This window comes from Myotis brandtii, unplaced genomic scaffold (genome assembly GCF_000412655.1).
Source record: "Myotis brandtii unplaced genomic scaffold, ASM41265v1 scaffold1612, whole genome shotgun sequence".
NCBI classification, from domain to species: domain Eukaryota; kingdom Metazoa; phylum Chordata; class Mammalia; order Chiroptera; family Vespertilionidae; genus Myotis; species Myotis brandtii.
Window position 1 is genome coordinate 697,194 of NW_005355890.1, and position 18,215 is coordinate 715,408.

An 18,215-nucleotide genomic window follows, 5' to 3' on the forward strand; every position below is an offset into this window, starting at 1 on the left:
AGCACGAATGCCCTGCACACAGCCAGCACCCACAGGCTGTCCTTCTAGAGGTGCCCTGACACGGCTGCAGTCTGTCCCTCCATGATGACCCACTGGGACCTGTGTCTTACGAATAACAGACTTAACTCCTTGCTTCTCCCACACCCTCCTGGTGCAAAGACCAGGTTTTAGACAAACACCTGCTGGTAAACAAACCTTAAACACCTGTGGTGACTGTTGCTCACCAGAGTCTGGCTTTTTCCTGCCTCCGAGATACCCAACAGACAACTCCCGGCCCCTTCCCTCCAGTGCTGGAGAAAGCCTTCGGGGTGGCCCGCTCCCTCCCTCCCGCCTCCTGCTCCCATGCTGCACTGGCTGAGGGTGAGGCGAGGCTCACTGTGAGCACAGCTCCGCTCAGAGAACACTGCCTAACGCAGGAGTACACTGCAAACATCGGCCCAGGCTGCTAAGAATTAAATGTGGGAAACTAATGGGCCTTAGGAAGTCAAGCCCAGGAAAACAGAAAATGTGCAGTCGCCCAAGCTGGTTTGGCTCAGGGGACAGAGGTCGGCCTGCGGACTGAAGGGTCCCGGGTTTGATACCAGTCAAGGGCACATTGCTGGGGTTGCAGGCTCAATCCTCAGTAGGGGGCTTGCAGGAGGCAGCCGATCAATGATTCTCTCTCATCACTGATGTTTCTATCTCTCTCTCCCTCTCTCTTCCTCTCTGAAATCTATAAAAATATATTTTTTAAAAAATGTGCTATATTGATGCACATTCTCACTGGCAGGTCAAACTGCTGGGACAGCTTCTCACTCCCCAAGCCCTGCTCTCTGTCCTATTCACTGAACAGGCAGCAGTGGCAGGAAGCTCGCCACCCAATCTATTAACTAACCGGCCTCACTTGTTTCATGAATATGGCAGCTGATAAAATATAATGCCTAACCCAGACTCAAATGCACATCTGGGACTCCAAGGGGAAGGAGTCAGCACCTGTAGTGGGCCATGGGCATCCCTCTAAAAAACCAGGCAGGCCAAGTGCCCCTGGGTAGGACACGCCCAGATTGTTCAAGTTTCCCTCCTCCCCACCCGCCCTTCCAGACCCTTGGTTTCCCATCTCAGTCACTGGTAACTCCCACCCTTCCACTTGCTCTAGCCACGAAACAAAACCAGTGCTGGCCGCTGGCCTCCTCCTCTCACACCCCACACCCAAGCCATTCTGTTGGCTCTACCTTCCCAGAGATCCGGACTTCAACCCGCCTCAGCACCCAGCCCTGCCGCCCTGGCTCCTGACCAGTCCCTCCGCAGCCCCGGAGACTGTCTCCACGCAGCACTGGCTCCACCCTGGCCTCCATGCTGCTCAGAGCTCCCCAGCTGCAACCTTCAGCAAGGCCAACGGAAGGCAGCTCCCTCACCCTGTATGTCCTTCCTCTGTATGTCCAGTCTTCAGGACAGTGGGTCAAAACTGCAGCTGGGCCCCTAGTGGTTCACCTAAGAACCATGAGCCTTTCAGGGATTTTGTACAGAAACCGGTTTGAAAATAAGTCATCCTAAAAAGTGTTTGAAGGTGTTCCTGCTGAGCGACACGGGGGCAGACCCGGGTCTGGGTGCTGGCATCTAGGGGACCAGAGACGTGTTAATGGGCAGCAAGGACGCGGTCAAGGAGGTGCCAGCAGAGGCGGTGGTGGTGGGTGTCCTTGGGCTGCCTTGGCCACTTCTAAAGCACCCACACTTTCTCATGCTATTTCTTCTTCACAGCTGGCCATCTCCTCAACAAACAGGGAAGGCCTCTCCTGGGCCAGGCCTGAGGGATGCAAAGATGAACAGGGGGGCTTGGGCAGGAAATGCATCACGAGAAACACAAACCGAAGAGATGGACACACTGAGGCGCATGCTGGTGCTGCTCAAGCCTCTTCTGGAACCTTCCCTGTGAGAAGGGCTGGTCGGCAGCTGTCCACTGGCCCACCAGGGGCACCCAGGGGCTAGCACCAGGGACTCTGAAGGCTGACTCTTGGGGAGAATCAACTCAGTGTTCCTATGTATCACTCCTCGCACTCCCCTGCACCAGGCTTCATCTGTCACTCGATCACCATACCAGTTCCCAGAACACACACACCAAGATAATGGTGTTACTGCCCGGGGCACTGCAATCCCTGTGAGAGGCCTGTTCAGTGCTGGAGACAACGCACACCAGTGCCCATGCCACCCTGCCCTCTCTGGGACACATCCATGGCTCCTGTCTTGCTCCACTGGCCATCGGCCACGCGGGCCCCCATACAATGAACTGAAGTTTGCCTGGATGTTGGCCAGGAAGGCCTCTCAGTAGTGCCTCAGAAATGTCCTCATGGGCGTGTAAAAGGCCTGAGGAAGCCATCCAATACTTATCAATGAAGACATGTTGCCCAGGGGGCCCGAGAGCCTGAGATAGGACAACAGCACCCCGTGACCTGTGAGTGGGTTATTGCCGGGTGGGTTCTGCAAAGGCCTCACCAGCATGGAGGAAGGTGCTGCAGGCCCTGACGCCCAGCCCAGGGCACTCAGTCAAAGCCTAGGTTGGGAGCTGCAGCTAGACGAGAACTGACTCCCGAGCCTGCTCCTTCTCTTCCCCTCTTTGTCCATCCAAACCTAGGGCTGTAAGGCCTGGCCTGGCGCCTGCTTCTACCTCCCCAACTCAGAGTTGGCCATGTGGAAGCTGACAGCATCAGGGCAGGTGCCACCCCAACTCGGCTTCTCTCCTCCCTCCCCATTGGGAGGGGTCTGTTCTTTCAGCCAAGGGGCTGTTCAGGGCTCCTCGGGATGGCAGTGCCCAGAGGGGGTGCCCTCCGGGATCAGGGCCCTCATCCGAGCTATGGCAACTCCTCTGCCATGTCCTGATGGGATGAGGCTGTCACAGCGAGGGCGAGTCTGGTACCTCTGGCAGCCTGAGCTGGCTGGACACCTGGGCTGCAGGTGGAGGACCCAATCCCAATGAGTTTCAGCAGGAAGGTAGGTTTGCCATAAAGGCCTGGCTGACTTACAGAACTTGAGCAGGAATATGGCTGACAGACCAATGTCGGTGGCACAGACAACTCCCCTGCTCACCACATCATTCTCCCCATCCCTGCAAATGACCTTGTGTACATGGTGTACAGAGGAAGCCGACAGCCCCCAACTTTAAACTCTCCAGCTCTAACCAAATGCATGGGTTCTCCCTGAGTCTTCAATCCAGCTCTTCGCAGGAAAGGCAATCCATGGCCTACTCAGGCCACGTGCCCCCCTGGCTGGAGGGCGGGGCCACAGGCGCAGGGTGCTCCCATTCGATGGAGTGTGGTTGGGGAGAGTTCCCACAAAGGGGGCAGGGGAGGCTGAAAATAATCATCTCACTCACCACAAGTTTTAGTAGTCAAATGGAAACCCTACAGCAAGTGTTTCTCAAACTTTACGAGGAAAGTTGAAGATCTCCCAGTGTTAACTAAATGTTTTTTATATTGTTTACAATAGATAACAAATACAAAATTAGGTATAAACTCTTTTTTCTTGGTGCTCTTAAACTACTATAAAATAAGAGATTAGTAACAGCAACAAACAAAACCCCAACACCAGTGGACTCACATTTACATAACGTGAAGGATGGGGGTGCTGTACAGAAACATCACACAAACACAACCCGAGGGCTCCAGAAGGCATGCCTGCCACACCCTCCGTGCCACCCCCACCTGGCCTGAAGCCACCAATGCCCACAATGGCCACTTTGGATGGCCAAACAGCTACCTGGTCAAAATAGCAGCAGCCAGCAGCCACTGCTCCCCAGAAAAATGAAGGCAGAGGAGCAGGGGCACGGCGACACCCCTGAACTACAAGCAGGGGTCTAAGGACCCTGGGCATGGAGCCTCCACAAGTCGTTTTGCTCTTTTGCATGAAATCAAGGAAAGTATAGAGAAAAAGCGCAGAAGATGGCTTGCTGTGTGAAAACACAAGACTGGAAAGCCCACTTCCTGGAGTCCCCATGGTGGGGCACCCCTACGTACACGTGAACCCCATTAGCAAGGTTTCTCTGCTCTTTTTGTATGAGTACTGTGGGTTTTTGGTCATTTCCTTCTCTTTACTGTTCCCAACAGGTTTTATTCATTCACTTAGAATATCTTGGTTTATTAAGTGTGTAAAGTGTCATGTGCTTTGGGAAAGAGTCACCAAGCTACCCCGGTTTCCACTGGCAACACACACTCCACAATCCTATATAATCCTATATATTAAAAGGCTAATATGCAAATGGCCAAATGGCAGAATGATCAGTCACTATGACGCACACTGACCACAGACGTTCAATACAGGAGCTGTCCCCTAGTGGTCAATGCGCTGGGAGCGCCGCTCAGCCAGAAGCCAGGCTCACGGCTGGCAAGCACAGAGGCAGTGGCGAGAGCCTCTCCAGCCACCGTGGCAGCGCTAAGGACCCCTTGGGGGATGTCCAACTGCCCGGGGACGGGGCCTAAGCTGGTAGTTAGACATCCCCCGAGGGATCCCCGACTGTGAGAGGGTTCAGGCCAGGCTGCAGGACCATCACCCCAGTGCATAAATGTCATGCACCGGGCCTCTAGTAAAAGCATAATATGCTAAGTGTCCAACCAAGCAGTCGACTGTTCGGTTGACCAGCTGCTATGATGTGCACTGACCACCAGGGGGCTGACACGCTGACTGGTAGGTTAGCTTGCTTCTGGGGTCCGGCCAATTAGGATTGGGCGAGAGGGCCAGACATGCCCTGGGGCCCTCCCACAGTCCCTCCCAGCCAGCCAACCTCCCGCGGTCCCTCCCTGGCCAGCCGGCCCCCATTGGCCCCAATCAGGACTGAGCAAGACAGCCCCAATGGGCCCAGATTGCCAGCCAGGCCAAGGGACCCCACCCGTGCACGAATTCAAGAATAAAACATGCAGCCCTGGCCAGGTGGCTCAGTTGGTTGGGTGTCGTCCCATTCACTAAAAGGTCCTGGGTTCAATTCCCAGCCAGGGCACATACCTAGTTTTCAGGTTTGATTCCTGGTCATAGGAGCATATGGGAGGCAACCAATCAATGTTTCTCTCTCACATCAAAGATTCTCTCTCTCCTTCTCACTCTCTTCCTGTCTTTCTAAAATCAATAAAAACATATCCTTGGGTGAGGATTAAAAAAATAAAAAGAATAAAACACACAGCCTCCCTCTCCTCACAAACACTTGTGGAGGGAAAGTGAGCAGCTCACAGGGCGGGCAGGGGCTGGACACAGGGCAGGCCCACACAGGGAAACCAGGCCCTGACCATGGCTGGCCCACTCGGGAGACACTATTGTCCCAAAAATGAGCCTGGTCTTTCACAAACCTGAGGGCAAAGTGCACTCCTGGAAGAGAGGCTGAGCATCCGCACCAGCTCCCAGACCCAGCTCCTAGGGCTCATCCCACAGGGTGGCCTCAGGCTACTTCAAATTCTGGCACAGGTGCGCCTGCAACACATTGTGAGTTTCCCACCCGCAACACTGGGGCAGCCGGCCGCCACCCTGCTCCTGCTGAGCCCCTCCCTCGCCATCCTAACTCCAGCACCATCGACAGGGCGGTGCATGGGCTGATTCCGCTCGACCAGCTGCTATGATGTGCACTGACCACCAAACACGTTATTTCCTTCTAGACTGCGGCTGACAGAGCAGGGCTGACAGTAATTGGCATGACTGGGGTGGGACAGGTCTAGTTTATTTTTATAATCAAGAGGAAAGCTTGTTTTCAAATTCAAAGTGTCAAAGTTGGCTTCATGGGAGAGTATAAAATTTTGTGAGTAACAACAAAATCCCATAAAGGGCTATAAATGCAAAGCCACAACCACAGATCGATGAATGCTGGGAAGACGAAGTTATTTCTGGAACACGGCAGTGAGCCAGGAGACAAGGGACAACCTGCCCAAGGCCTCCACGGGGGCGGCTCCCAACCAGTCTCATTTTAGCTTCCACACCAAGAAACCGTAATTGGGGAGAGAAGTCTCGGTCTCTACGTACCCTGGAAACAAAGCCATCACACATACTCCGGCAAGGTGTACAGCACCTGCAAAACTGGAATCCTGTTTTAACCAATCACTGTTGGGGGGACATATAGAGAAGACACTGAAAAGGCCTGCAGTGCCTCAAATGCTCATGTAGAAGTAAAAGCAAGCAGTCTGATTCTGACATGAGACCTTTCCCTGGGAGCCTGGCCACAGCTCTTATTGCAAAGCTGATGGTGACAGGAATGATAAAAACCCAAGAAAAGTAATTTTAAAAAAAGAGCTACCGGCAGTGCCTCCGAGGCCCGTGCACGCTTCCTCAGACAGCGCCCATGTGGCCCACCAGTGCTGCAGTGAGTGCGCGCCCCAGGCAGGGAGAAGTGCCGCCGCAGGCAGCGTCTCATACTGGGCAGCAACATCTGTGCGGCTCCTCTCCCCGACTGGTGAAGATGAAGACAGCAGGGGAGGGACCAGGGGGCGGAGGACGGACAGCAGCACTGGGACGTTTCAGTCCTCAGCTGGCAAGCCTGGTCGATGGCCTGCAACATGCTGCCTCTGACAGGAGTGTTCATGGAGCCTGCAACCTGGAACCAGAGTTGTTCATTCATTTGTTCAACAGGTGCCTCACCAGGTACTTAGAGAGGACAGGCAGATGAGTTCGAAGTGGCCCCTGCCTGAAGGATCCAACAGTACAGCAAGGGAGTGAGACATTCAGACAAGACAACACAAAGACAAAATGTGATGCATTCCCCAGGCCATGGTGGGGGTGAGGAAGAAACCTTAAATCTGGCAGAGATGATCCTGAGGCAGTGTAGACAGATCTGACTTCAAAAGGCACAGGCATGACCATTAACCCCGGGGGCAGGGAAGCCCAGCATTCTAAGGGACAGAGAGAATGGGCTGAAGGGAACCACTAATTCTGGGGAACCACAAATACCAGACCATGGAGTGCACTTTAGCTAGTAGGCAATGAAAAATTCTCTGGAATCTTAATTATTCAGATAAATCTGAAAAGTCTTGATACTCTCCTGAACTCTCATATTGAGCTTGGGGGAAAAAACCTCTTACTTCCTGGTACAAAGCCACTCAGGCCTGGTAAAGCTGGGCCGCGCTGTGGCATGAGGCGGACAGGCCGCATCTACATCCAACACATAGGGACATCATTCCCGTCCTGCCAGGGCTCCAGGGGCTCCGAAGGTCGTCAGCACAACTAACCCTAAAGTCAGGCACGCTCACTACCTCTGAAGGAAGTACTATCCAATTCTGCAAATAAAAAACAAAATCCAGGTTACTTTTTTTTTAACATATTTTTATTGATTTCAGAGAGGAAGGGAGAGGGAAAGAGAGAAACATCAATGATGAGAGAGAATCATTGATCAGCTGCCTCCCGCACACCCCCCACTGGGGATCGAGCCCACAACCCAGGCATGTGCCCTTGACTGGAATCGAACCCGGGACCCTTCAGTCTGCAGGCCGACGCTCTAGCCACTGAGCCAAACCAGCTAGGGCCCAGGTTACTTTTGAAACCAGTGGCGGGAAGCTGCTGCGGGCCCTGTGGTAGCCGTCTGTGGTGAGTACGTGCCACGTCGATGGGTCTACACGGAAGTGCCAATATCATGGCCGAGTTCCTCTCATTTGGCATCAATAGCATTTTATATCAGCGTGTCATTTATCCGTCTAAAACCTTTACTCAAGTGCAGAAATACGGACTCACCTTGCTGTAACTACTGATTCTGAGCTTATGAAATACCCAAACACTGTGGTGGAACAACGGAGAGACTGATTATATGAGTGTTCAGTTCAGAAACATATGGTAGTCATCTCAAATACTGAAAATGGGGAGGTGCTTGGAAGATGACAGTTTGATATTGAGTGTGACGAGACGGCCAAAGGTGACAGTGCACCTAGAGAAAATCCTCAGAAAGCTAGCCAAGGTGAAATCTGCTCGGTGGTCAGACAGATCACAGCTACCGACATTTCTGTCACTACTGGGAGTGTCTTATTCACCTGAACTACTGATTTATACAAAGCTGTAGTTGTATCTAAAAAGTGGGAAGAGTCGGGACCACAGTTCATCACCAATTCAGAGCAAGTTCACCTGCGTTCCTTCACAACTACAATCCACAAAGCAAACAGCACAGTGGCCTACAAAATCCTGTCCATGACTGGAGATGGGACAAGAACCGTGATGGAATTCTCAAATGTTTATTTCCTGAAACCAAGTCAACTGCAGTTCATGTTTTATTCCGTTGACTAATTTTTAGTGGGGAAAGCAACACTGTCATTTACTGAAATGCGCATAATTGTCCCATTTTTCTGGTACCTGTTTAACTTCCCATAGGATTGACATAAATTTTGCACACTGTTCACAAGGGATCTACATCAGCACTATCATTAATGTCAACTCCTTTGAAGGTGGTAACTGGAGATGGAAAACTTCTGCTCGAGAGCTCAATGTCTTCCTAAATCAGACTTTTTGGTCAAGTGGCTTGATTCAGAATATAGGTAAATATGAAACACAGCAAAAGAAGTCTGAATATGTGGAATCTTTGTTTAGGCCTAAAGTAATTGATAATCCACAATAACAAAATGTTGCTATGAGGTCCTTTTGCCTTTTATTTCATTTGTATAATTTCCTAATTTTAAGAAAATCTTCAATTATTTGATTTTAATAATTTTAATTTACACCTACAAAACTATATCACTATTTCTATTGTCTAAATTCCAGTGATACAGAACTCTTAAAAATTATCTTTTGGTGTTTTATAAAATCAAGCTTTAAATGACAATGACAAAGTTAAATGTGTATGTTTTTCAAAACAAAACAAAAGCCAAAATCAACAACCACAAAAGGAAATAAGACCACTTGGTAAGTGCCTTCAGTGCCAGGTCTATTAGCAAATACCTACCCCCAGGGCCACCTTCTGCCTTCACCGGCCCTCCCAGGCGACTCACCTAAGTGTGCAGTGGAGAGACTGCTCAGAGTTGCCAGAACCAGCGTCCCTTTCTGTCACTGTGGCCTTGCTCCAGAGCAGTGGTTCTCAACCTTCCTAATGCCTCGACCCTTTAATATAGTTCCTCATGTTGTGGTGACCCCCAATTTCATTGTTACAAATTGAACATAATTAAAGCATAGTGATTAATCACAAAAACAATATGTAATTATATATGTGTTTTCCGATGGTCTTAGGCGACCCCTGTGAAAGGTTCGTTTGACCCCCAAAGGGGTTGCGACCCACAGGTTGAGAACCGCTGCTCCAGAGATTCCTAAGCTGGTTCGACCTTTGTTTAGAAATGCTAACAATCAGATATCCAAATAATAAGAAAAACATCAAAAGGTACTTCTATCATCATTTCTTTTTCTCCAAAATTCACAGCCGAGTTCTGAAATGTAGAGAAGACACTGAGAACAAAGACCCCATGAAATATCTCCCTGTCACATATCACTATGTTAAAATTAGCACTGCCATGAGCAAGGACAGAGAAAACTAATTAAAATCTCTACTGTGCTTTCACTTTTATTTTTAACATTCTTGAAAACTGGGTAATAAAGAGATCAGGGAAAATGTACCTTAAAAATTCATTTTTAGAACTGCTCCCATCTCCCATTAGAAGAAATTACTAGAAACACTAAAAAGTGAAGCTAGCTGCAACAAGCCATCTGCAAGCCACCTGAGGCCCTGCCTCCTTCAGGGCAGGCTCGGATCCTGTCGGGAGGCCCGGGTAGCAGGCCTCCACCAGATTTGGAATGCTGTTCCCATCAGCCCAACACGGGCCCCACCCAACATCCCAGGACTATCATTCAGCACCATCGCCAGGATTCAGTGAAGACTAGGTTCTGGACGGGGCCAGATGCAAACACAGATCTGTGCAGAATACAATGCAGGAGGGAGCAGGCACTAATGGATGAAGACAACGGAAGTCCTGGGTCAGTCAGAGACCCTGCACTGGGCCGGAGCTCCTAATAGCAACGCGGCCGAAAGTCCGCAGCATCTCTCAGCAAAGCCGTGCCTATGCCCAGCCCATCCATCAACCACAGACGAGAGGCAGAGAAATGGCACGGTAACAACGGATGTGGAGTCAGAGCCCTTGCTCTTGGTCTGGTTCGGATTTTAATTCAGCTATCTGATCCCGGGCAGATTACAAACTCTGGGCACTTCAGATGTGGCCCTGGGTCCGATCTGCTGTCCTACACTGTGCAGCGCCCAAGAGGTGTACACTGTGTGTCCTCTGCTCTGTCATCTGCTCCTCACAACAAAGCCTGCCCAGGCCACGGGCATTATCTTCTATTGTAACCTTTCATTCCTTTACACACACAATTCCAATGATAGTGATATATCATCCCTCTTCCTCTTTATTTAATTATTTCTACACATATTACATCTATATATACTACAAACTCAAAATAAATGTTATCATTATATATACATAGTGTTTTTAAAGAAGCTGAGGGAAGAGAGGAAAGTGTGCATGTATTAGTTTGTTATATTAACCTTCTCATTACCACTTCTGGTTCTCCTCATTATTTCCCGTGGATTCAAGTTACCTAATGCAGTGTAATTTCCTTATTCCAATACAGCTTTTCTCTCATTTGTCTCCTTCATGCTGCTATTGTCAAATACATTCCTTTTCTAAAGGTTATAGGCCCAACATATAATTATATATAGGCATACCACAGATACTGCAAATTTCACAATAAAGCAAGTCACATGAACTTCCTGGTTCCCCAGTGCATATAAAAAGTTATGTTTGCACTAGACTGTGGTCTATTAAGTGTGCAATAGCATTATGTCTAAACAAAACAAGATATATATCATAATTAAAAATATTTTATTTCTAAAAAATGCTAACCATCAACTGAGCCTTTAGCAAGTCATAATCTTTTTGCTAGTGGAGGGTCTTACTTCGATATTAATGAAAACGCACTATCTGTGAAGCACAATAAAATGAGGTGTGCCAGTATATATATTATTTTACAAAATTGCTTTTTAAATCAATTAAGGGGGAGGAATGCACTTACATTATCTTTTAAAATAACATAATTACCTTTAATGGCACTGTCTTTTCATGGACTTGAATTTCCACCTGTGGTCATCTGCTTCCAGCCTGAAGAACTTCCTTCATATTTCCTATAATGGCAGGTCTGCTGACAACAAAGCCTACTTTGTCTTTTATTTTACTTTTTTAATTTGAGAATGTCTTTATTTTGTCTGCAATTTTGAGACACAGTTTTGCTAGATATGAGATCCTTGGTTGATGGTTTGGGGTTTTTTCGCAAGATGCTGACTATGCTATACCACCACCTTCTGGTCCCCACTATTCCTAAAGAGAAGTCTGCTGTTAATCTTACTGGGACTTCCTGGTACAATCTCAGTCAATTTTCTTTTGCTGCTTTCTAGCTTTCCTCTTTCTCTTTCAACATTTTTTCACTATGATGGGCCTGAGTATGGACTTCTTTGTAGTTATACTACTTGGAATTTATTGTGTTTCCTGAATATGTAGATTGTTTTTCATCAAATTTGGAAAGTGTTCAGCCATTATTTCTTCTAATGTTTACCTGTTCCTTTCTCTCTGCTCTCCTCTAGTACTTGTATCATGTGTATGTTGGTGTGCTTAAGGGTATCCCACATTTCTCTGAAGTTCTGTTCATTTTCTTCATCCCCAACCCCCCATCATTTGAACTGTATAATCTCTATAACTCTATCTTCAAGTTTAGTGATTCTATCCTCTACTAGTTGACATCTACTGTTATAACACTCTAATGAATTTTTCACTCCAGAACTTCACTTGGTTGATTTTTACTGTCTCTTTTTTTATCCTCACCCAAGAATATGTTCATTGATTTTTAGAGAGAGAGGTATGTGTTGCCTCCTATAAGCTCCCCAACTGAGGACTGAACCTACAATATAGGTATGTGCCCTGACTGGGAATTGAACCTGAAACCTTTTGGTTTACTGGATGACACTCCAACCAATTGAGCCACCCAGCCGGGGCACTTTCTGTCTCTTTATTGATATTCTCTAATTGACCAGACATTGTCACAATACCTGTCTTTATTTCCTTAAGCATTATTTCCTTTAGTTCTTTGAATATACAGTTGACCATTGAACAATGTGCGGGTTAGGAGTGCCGGCCCCCACCCCACTCCAATGCAGTCACAGATCTGTGTATAAATTTTTACTTTACATCTGGACCTTTGCATCCACAGATTCAACCAACTATAGATGGAAAACAGTATTTTCAACCTGCAACTGGGAATCTGTAATTGGAAAGCCACGACTGGGAATGTGAAAATACTGTTGATCATAGTTGGTTGAAGCCATGGACGCAACACATTCAGATACCAAAGGCTGACTGTACTATTTATTGAAAAAAAAATCCACATACCAGTGGACCCGTATAGTTCACAAACCAATGCTGTTCAAAGGTCAATTGTATTTATAATGGCTGATTTAAAATCTTTATCTGTTAAATCCAACATCTGGGCTTTCTCTCAGGCAGTTTCTGTTGCTTTTATTTTCTCCATCACACTTTCCTATTTCTTTACATGTCTTATCCTTTTATTGTGAAAATTGGACGCTTTCAATAATGTATGGTAGCAGTTCTGAATACTGGTCCCCCTCCTCAGGCTTGTCTTTGATTGCTTAGTTTTTTCAGTGAATTGGCTAGACTGGTTCAGTGAAGTCTATCCTCCCCCATCCCTCACCCACAGCATGCAGCTTCTAATGCTGCTCCCCAGGGGGCACTGCCTTGAATGTGTGTAATCTCCCTGGGACCGCAATGGATTTATCAGGGCTCTTTTTCTCTTCCCTGATCTGTTAGGCTGCCTGCCTCTATTGTTGTCACATGAATTGTGATAGGCTCCATGAATTGCTGGTCATTGCTCTACAGTTTTTTGACAAGGCCCTGGGGCATCAACTACTGAACAACCTGATCTAATTAAATTAAGGCTTTTCTGTAGGATAATTTTTGAGATCAATGTTTGAGGTTTGTTCTGACCCCAGGAGGGTTCGCCTTGGCAGTCTCTCTCCCTGGCTGTCTCTAGCCTACAGTTTCAACGGTTGCTTTCATGGAGCTACCAGCTCTTGTTAGATGCTTACCACCAAAATCTCCTTGTTTTTGAGCGCACCCTTAGGTTTGATCATCCCCACGCTCTGTTATGAATGAATTCAGTACCTTGGGGAAACACCTCAGAGCTTTCTGTTCTTATGGCCTATCTCTCTCCTCCTTGGCAAATTCTCTGAGTCACTGCTCTGGAGTCAAAATCAAGGACAAGGGCCCACATCGCTCAAAGGACTGAAAGGGCGAGGGCTACACCCTCCATCTTGCCCCAGGGTAAGGGCTACGCCCTCCATCTTGCCCCAGGGTAAGTGCTCCATCTTACCTTGGCCATGTGCTTGGCAAGGAGCTTCTTCCCGGAAGTCTAAGCCTCTGCTAGCCACACCCAGGAACAAGACACCGACTTGCGCACGGCCAATCGGCAAGGCCACAGCCCCTTCTCCTCCCCTTACTCCAACCCCCTATAAAACCCCTCTCCGCACAGAGTTGTCTCTCTCTCTGCTTCCTGTCACTGCGTCGGCAAGGTGGGGGAGCCGAGCTAGCTCGAATAAAGACTCTTATGCTTTTGCATCGGACTGGCTGGCTCCCTGATGTGGTTTCTTGGGGATCCTGAAATCTGGGCATAACAGGACAACCCTACTTTATGATGAGTCCTGGGTGGAGCAGTAGCCTTTGATCTTCTTGGCTTGAGTCTTCTGAAATTGAACCTCTACCCTATGAGCAAACTGGGGTGCCAGAGGACAACTGGGGTCCCAGTAGTCTCAGCTTGGTATAGAGCCTCCACCCCATGAGTAGGGCTGGCTACATTTTCCTGTAATTTAGCATCTACAACATGGAGATTGAGAGGAATGAGAAATGCTGGCAGCCTGCCCCTCCCAGGAAGAAACTTGGGGACAGGGAGCCACATCTTCTTGGCCATGCCCAGGCAGGGAATAGCTTCTGTCCTATTGAGCTGGAAGGGAAGGAGTGGGTCATGACTCAAGTGCCACAGACTCTTGCTGTTGTTACTAAAATTTAGATTTTCTTGAATAAATGTTTCCTTATTTGCTGTAAACACTTAGGACATTTTAATTGTCCTATTATTTTAATTGATTGCTTTCTTAAAACAATATTTACCAATTATTGTTGTTTTGCTGAGGAGCAGATCTGCAGAGCTCTTCTAATACTGCCATTCCAGATATAGATCCCCAAAAAGTGTATACTTAATTTCTGACAATTGTGAGAATAAACTAGTAATCTTTTCTGTCAAAGAAGGGAGCTTAGGCAACCGCCATTTTGAAACTGCAAAGGTCACTTTTTCCTTTAAATTAGCCAATCACTCAAGAATGTGAGCCTAAATTTTGACCAATCAAGAGTAAGGGACAGATGGCATGCGTCAGGGATAAAACCCCAAGAGGAATTCCCCCCTCAGTGTGCGTGCTTACCCTATGTTGGCTGCACACCCTTCTGCAGAAGTAAAGATATTTGCCTTGCTGTCTAGCTCCCGAGTATCCTTTGTGTTCTACCAGGACCCATGGTTTTGGGGCTTGCCTTCTTTCTAATACAATCAACAACATACTATGTACAAGTTCCTTTTGTCTAATACTCCATTTTAGGAAAACTGGCATTAACCAGCAGAATATGAGGAAACCCTCACAACAGTAACTACACCATACCTTTAAAAATACATTGTTTGTTAAAAGTCACAGCCACCTATATACATGTATTGTGATTAGCAAGTCATCTGTAAAATGTGAGGAAATGTTACCATGCATGAGAAGTGTGTGATCACAGATCAGGAGGTCAGAGTAGTAGGCGAGCCACACATCTTTCATAAATAAACCCCCTCAAGTAGCCCTCTCTACACATCAGGCACTCATTTCATTCTGGGCCACTCAGCTGAGAAGGTAAAAGTGTTCTCATCAACATCCAAAAGAAATGTGGTGCTCACCCTCCCCCCAAAACACAACTGGCTTGGGATAACCAGCATGGGAGAGACGGGAGTTGCTGGCATATTCCTGGAAGTCACACAGTGCTGCCCACGCCCCAAGGAAATAGCATTCCCAGAATCCAAATTAAGAAGGGAGCTGGAAATGTGAGACACCAGACAACCATCTCCACCTGATGGGCAGGGGGTGGGGGGTAGGATGGCTCCAATGCTGGCGCTGCCATGCAGGAGCTAAACACTGGACTGGATGGACTCTGGACCCTCTCAAGTCCCAGACTGGGGATCTATGAAATGAAATGGGGATCCTCACCAGCCTTTGAAACCCAGAGTTAGTACTTAGCAAACTGCTGATATTCTGGCCAGGGAGCTTTCAGGGAGGCAGCTGCCAAAGCAGAGACCTTATCCCAAACTTGAAAACCCCCGCCATCTGACTGTTACTACCTCTGGAAGTGCACAAAGCTCACCTCCCACTTCCTTTTGGAAACACAACTTGGTTTTGATTAACAGGGTTTCAGCTGTGATTAGATGCAGACAGAACTTACTGTTCCTACTACTGTCTGCCTGACCCAGTTTGGGTTTTGATTTTTTTTTTCTCCATCACCATAAAGAAATGCAGCTTCCTTTTCTTTTTCCCCACTGTAATTTTTTTTTAATTAACAAGTCAGCATTAAAACACCTCTTTTTTTCTGTGGAAACTGTTTTATTTTGTTCCAAACAGAAAGAGTCCATGTGTTATAAAACAATGATTTTGGAAAGCAAACAAACCAAAAGCTTTATGTTGTGACATAAAAGACTGTTGTGACATCCAAAGGACTGAATATTTCTCCTCATAGTGTTGTTTGGCCAGATGCAGGCACAACCTCTGCACCCTCACCAAGCAGTCGCCATCGGCCCACCTCATCCACTAGCAGGCCCTGGTGCCACAGATCAGTGGTGATTCTAGGGCAAGGAGACATGGAGTGGAGTCCTGGTTTCAAATAGAACAAGAGAAGGAAGGCACCCCCACGAGGATGAAAAGGGGGTCAGGACAGAACCAGACCAGATACCTCCAGAAGTACCTCACATTCAACCAGTGAAGTGTCAAACACCCTTCCCCAGGAGGCACCACAGGTGCAGGGACTCCGGGTACCTCTTCAAGGCCCAACTGAGAACCCTCATGGGACAGACACAGTGCCCCCGACATGGCCACCTTCATGTTCACGTGGGTGCCATTCTCCAAAGCCAGGCACTGTTTGTGAAACCATCTTCTCCTCTCTTTTTAGAAATGTCTCTGTGCTAAGGAATGGTCAGAGAAGAAACCAGCAGGAAACCCAGCCCTAGGAGAGGCCACACTCAACTCCATGGGACTGTCAGTGTTGCTCCCTGTTCCCTCCTGCTCCTCCTGGGGTCTTCTCCACCTCAGCAAACAGCACTCTTCTCCAGGTGGTGGGGCCAAAAACATGGAGTCTTCCTTGCTCCCTCTCTCCCCATATTCAACCCATCAAACAAGTCCTGGTGACACACCCAGAATCAAAGCACTTCTCACCATCACCACAGCTCCCACCTAGGTCCCAGCCACTATACTTCTGAGACCTGAAGGACTTCTGGATAAATGCTATCACCCTGGGCCTTTCTAGACAGTCCATGTCACTCCATATGCACGTGGATCCTACAAAGATGTTTTTCCACACAGACGGAGCAGAAAAGGCAGCAAGATCTGGCAGTTGCACAGGGGAAGATGTAAAAACCCTGTCATGTCATCCAAGGACAAAACTCAGACCAAACAGTTAAAGATGCCCCCACACCATCTCCCAGAAACAAATATGTACCCATAGTTATGGGGGGGGGGGAGGGCACGTTCCTCTGTATCCTCTCAGCCTCAGGAAGTGAGGAGCAGAGTTTTCTCTGCCAAGAAGAAAACTTTAGGGATAAATTTCTCTGAGAATGAGACTGTCAAAGGCGTTAGGCACCTTGGTTCCAGCACATGGTCCAGAATCCCTAAGACCCTAAACCACTTGGAACTGGTGGTGTCAACAGATGGAGTGTAAGTGACAGCTCAGTGTCCCCAGTGGCCAGCAGTCATTCAGCATGACAGGGCCATCTCTCTTTGCCGACAATGAGGACAATAACAGGGAAAGGCTCCTGCACCTGCCAGTTTTACCCACTAGGCTATCCAGAAGATGATGCCCAACTCCCCTGATCCTGAGGACTCTCATGGCCCAATCCAGCATTTCCAAGTCAGCCTGCCACCAGCCCTGGACTGAGAGTCAAAGATCACATCACACACACACACACACACACACACACACACACACACACACACACTTAAAAGGCAAGGATCCAGAATCTTTAGGTTGGGGTGCAAGACTTCCATCAGTCCCCTGCACTTGTAACTTCCACGTTACCATCCTCACAACACTCCCCTCCCCTCCCAGACTGCAGGAGCCAGCACCACACCACCCTCTTCCCCCTGAGTCCCAGCCCCAGCAACCCTCTCTCTAAGGACCTCAGGCTGCGCTTCCTGTTTACAGAGCTCATCATGTGTATAAAACTCCTCTTCCATTGGGTCCTTTTCTCAGGTTAGACTTTACAGCTTTTGACCAAGAGCCCCACAGGACTCGGGGAGCAGGTATCATTCATTCAAGACCTTCTCACTGCGTCCTCACCAGCAGCCAGTAAGAGAGTGTGTGACTGCAGAGTTGAGTGAGAGCCTGTGTGTAAGGACATCCCCAGGATAGAGACAAGTGCAGAAACAGAACGAGGTGTACATCAGGTTTATAACCACTAAAATGTCTATAGAGCCCAATAAGGGTACAGAACTGGTCAACGGAGAGAGATTTTCAGTTATTTCTTGCTAACATTGCTGCTTACAGGTTTTGCTCTTGTTGCTAAGTTGAATACACAGAAACTGAAATTACAGTAACTTGAACCACTCGGTGACCAGATCTCGGTCTCTAATACTATGCCCCAATAAAATGGGTTCTTCGGAGAAATGGCTGACTCTAGGGTGGGGAGGGGAAATTACAAGATGATCTGGGGCACCTTAAGTGGCAGCAAGGCAAGACGTGCTCAAAAATATAAAACTCATAATAATGGGCATATGTCAAAGGGACACAGGAGCCAACTGAAAGCATTCTCTATGGAACAAAACAAAACTGGCATTGAATTATAACCTAAATTATAAAATAAATATCCCTGAGTCAATACTGATATAAATGATTGAATAAGTAAATAAATGGAGAAAACACAAATCTGCCATATTGAAGAATGCCAAGTAATTTATGTAAATACCCACT

At 47.8% G+C, this 18,215-nt stretch overlaps 1 protein-coding gene and 1 pseudogene across 17 annotated transcripts in view; one reads left to right on the forward strand and one right to left on the reverse strand.

Moving 5' to 3' along the window:
- The window catches only part of INPP4A (inositol polyphosphate-4-phosphatase type I A), a 121,839-nt gene that overhangs the window by 66,836 nt on the left and 36,788 nt on the right, over positions 1–18,215 (reverse strand). The window lies entirely within an intron of this gene.
- LOC102258787 lies at positions 7,440–8,698 on the forward strand (annotated as a pseudogene).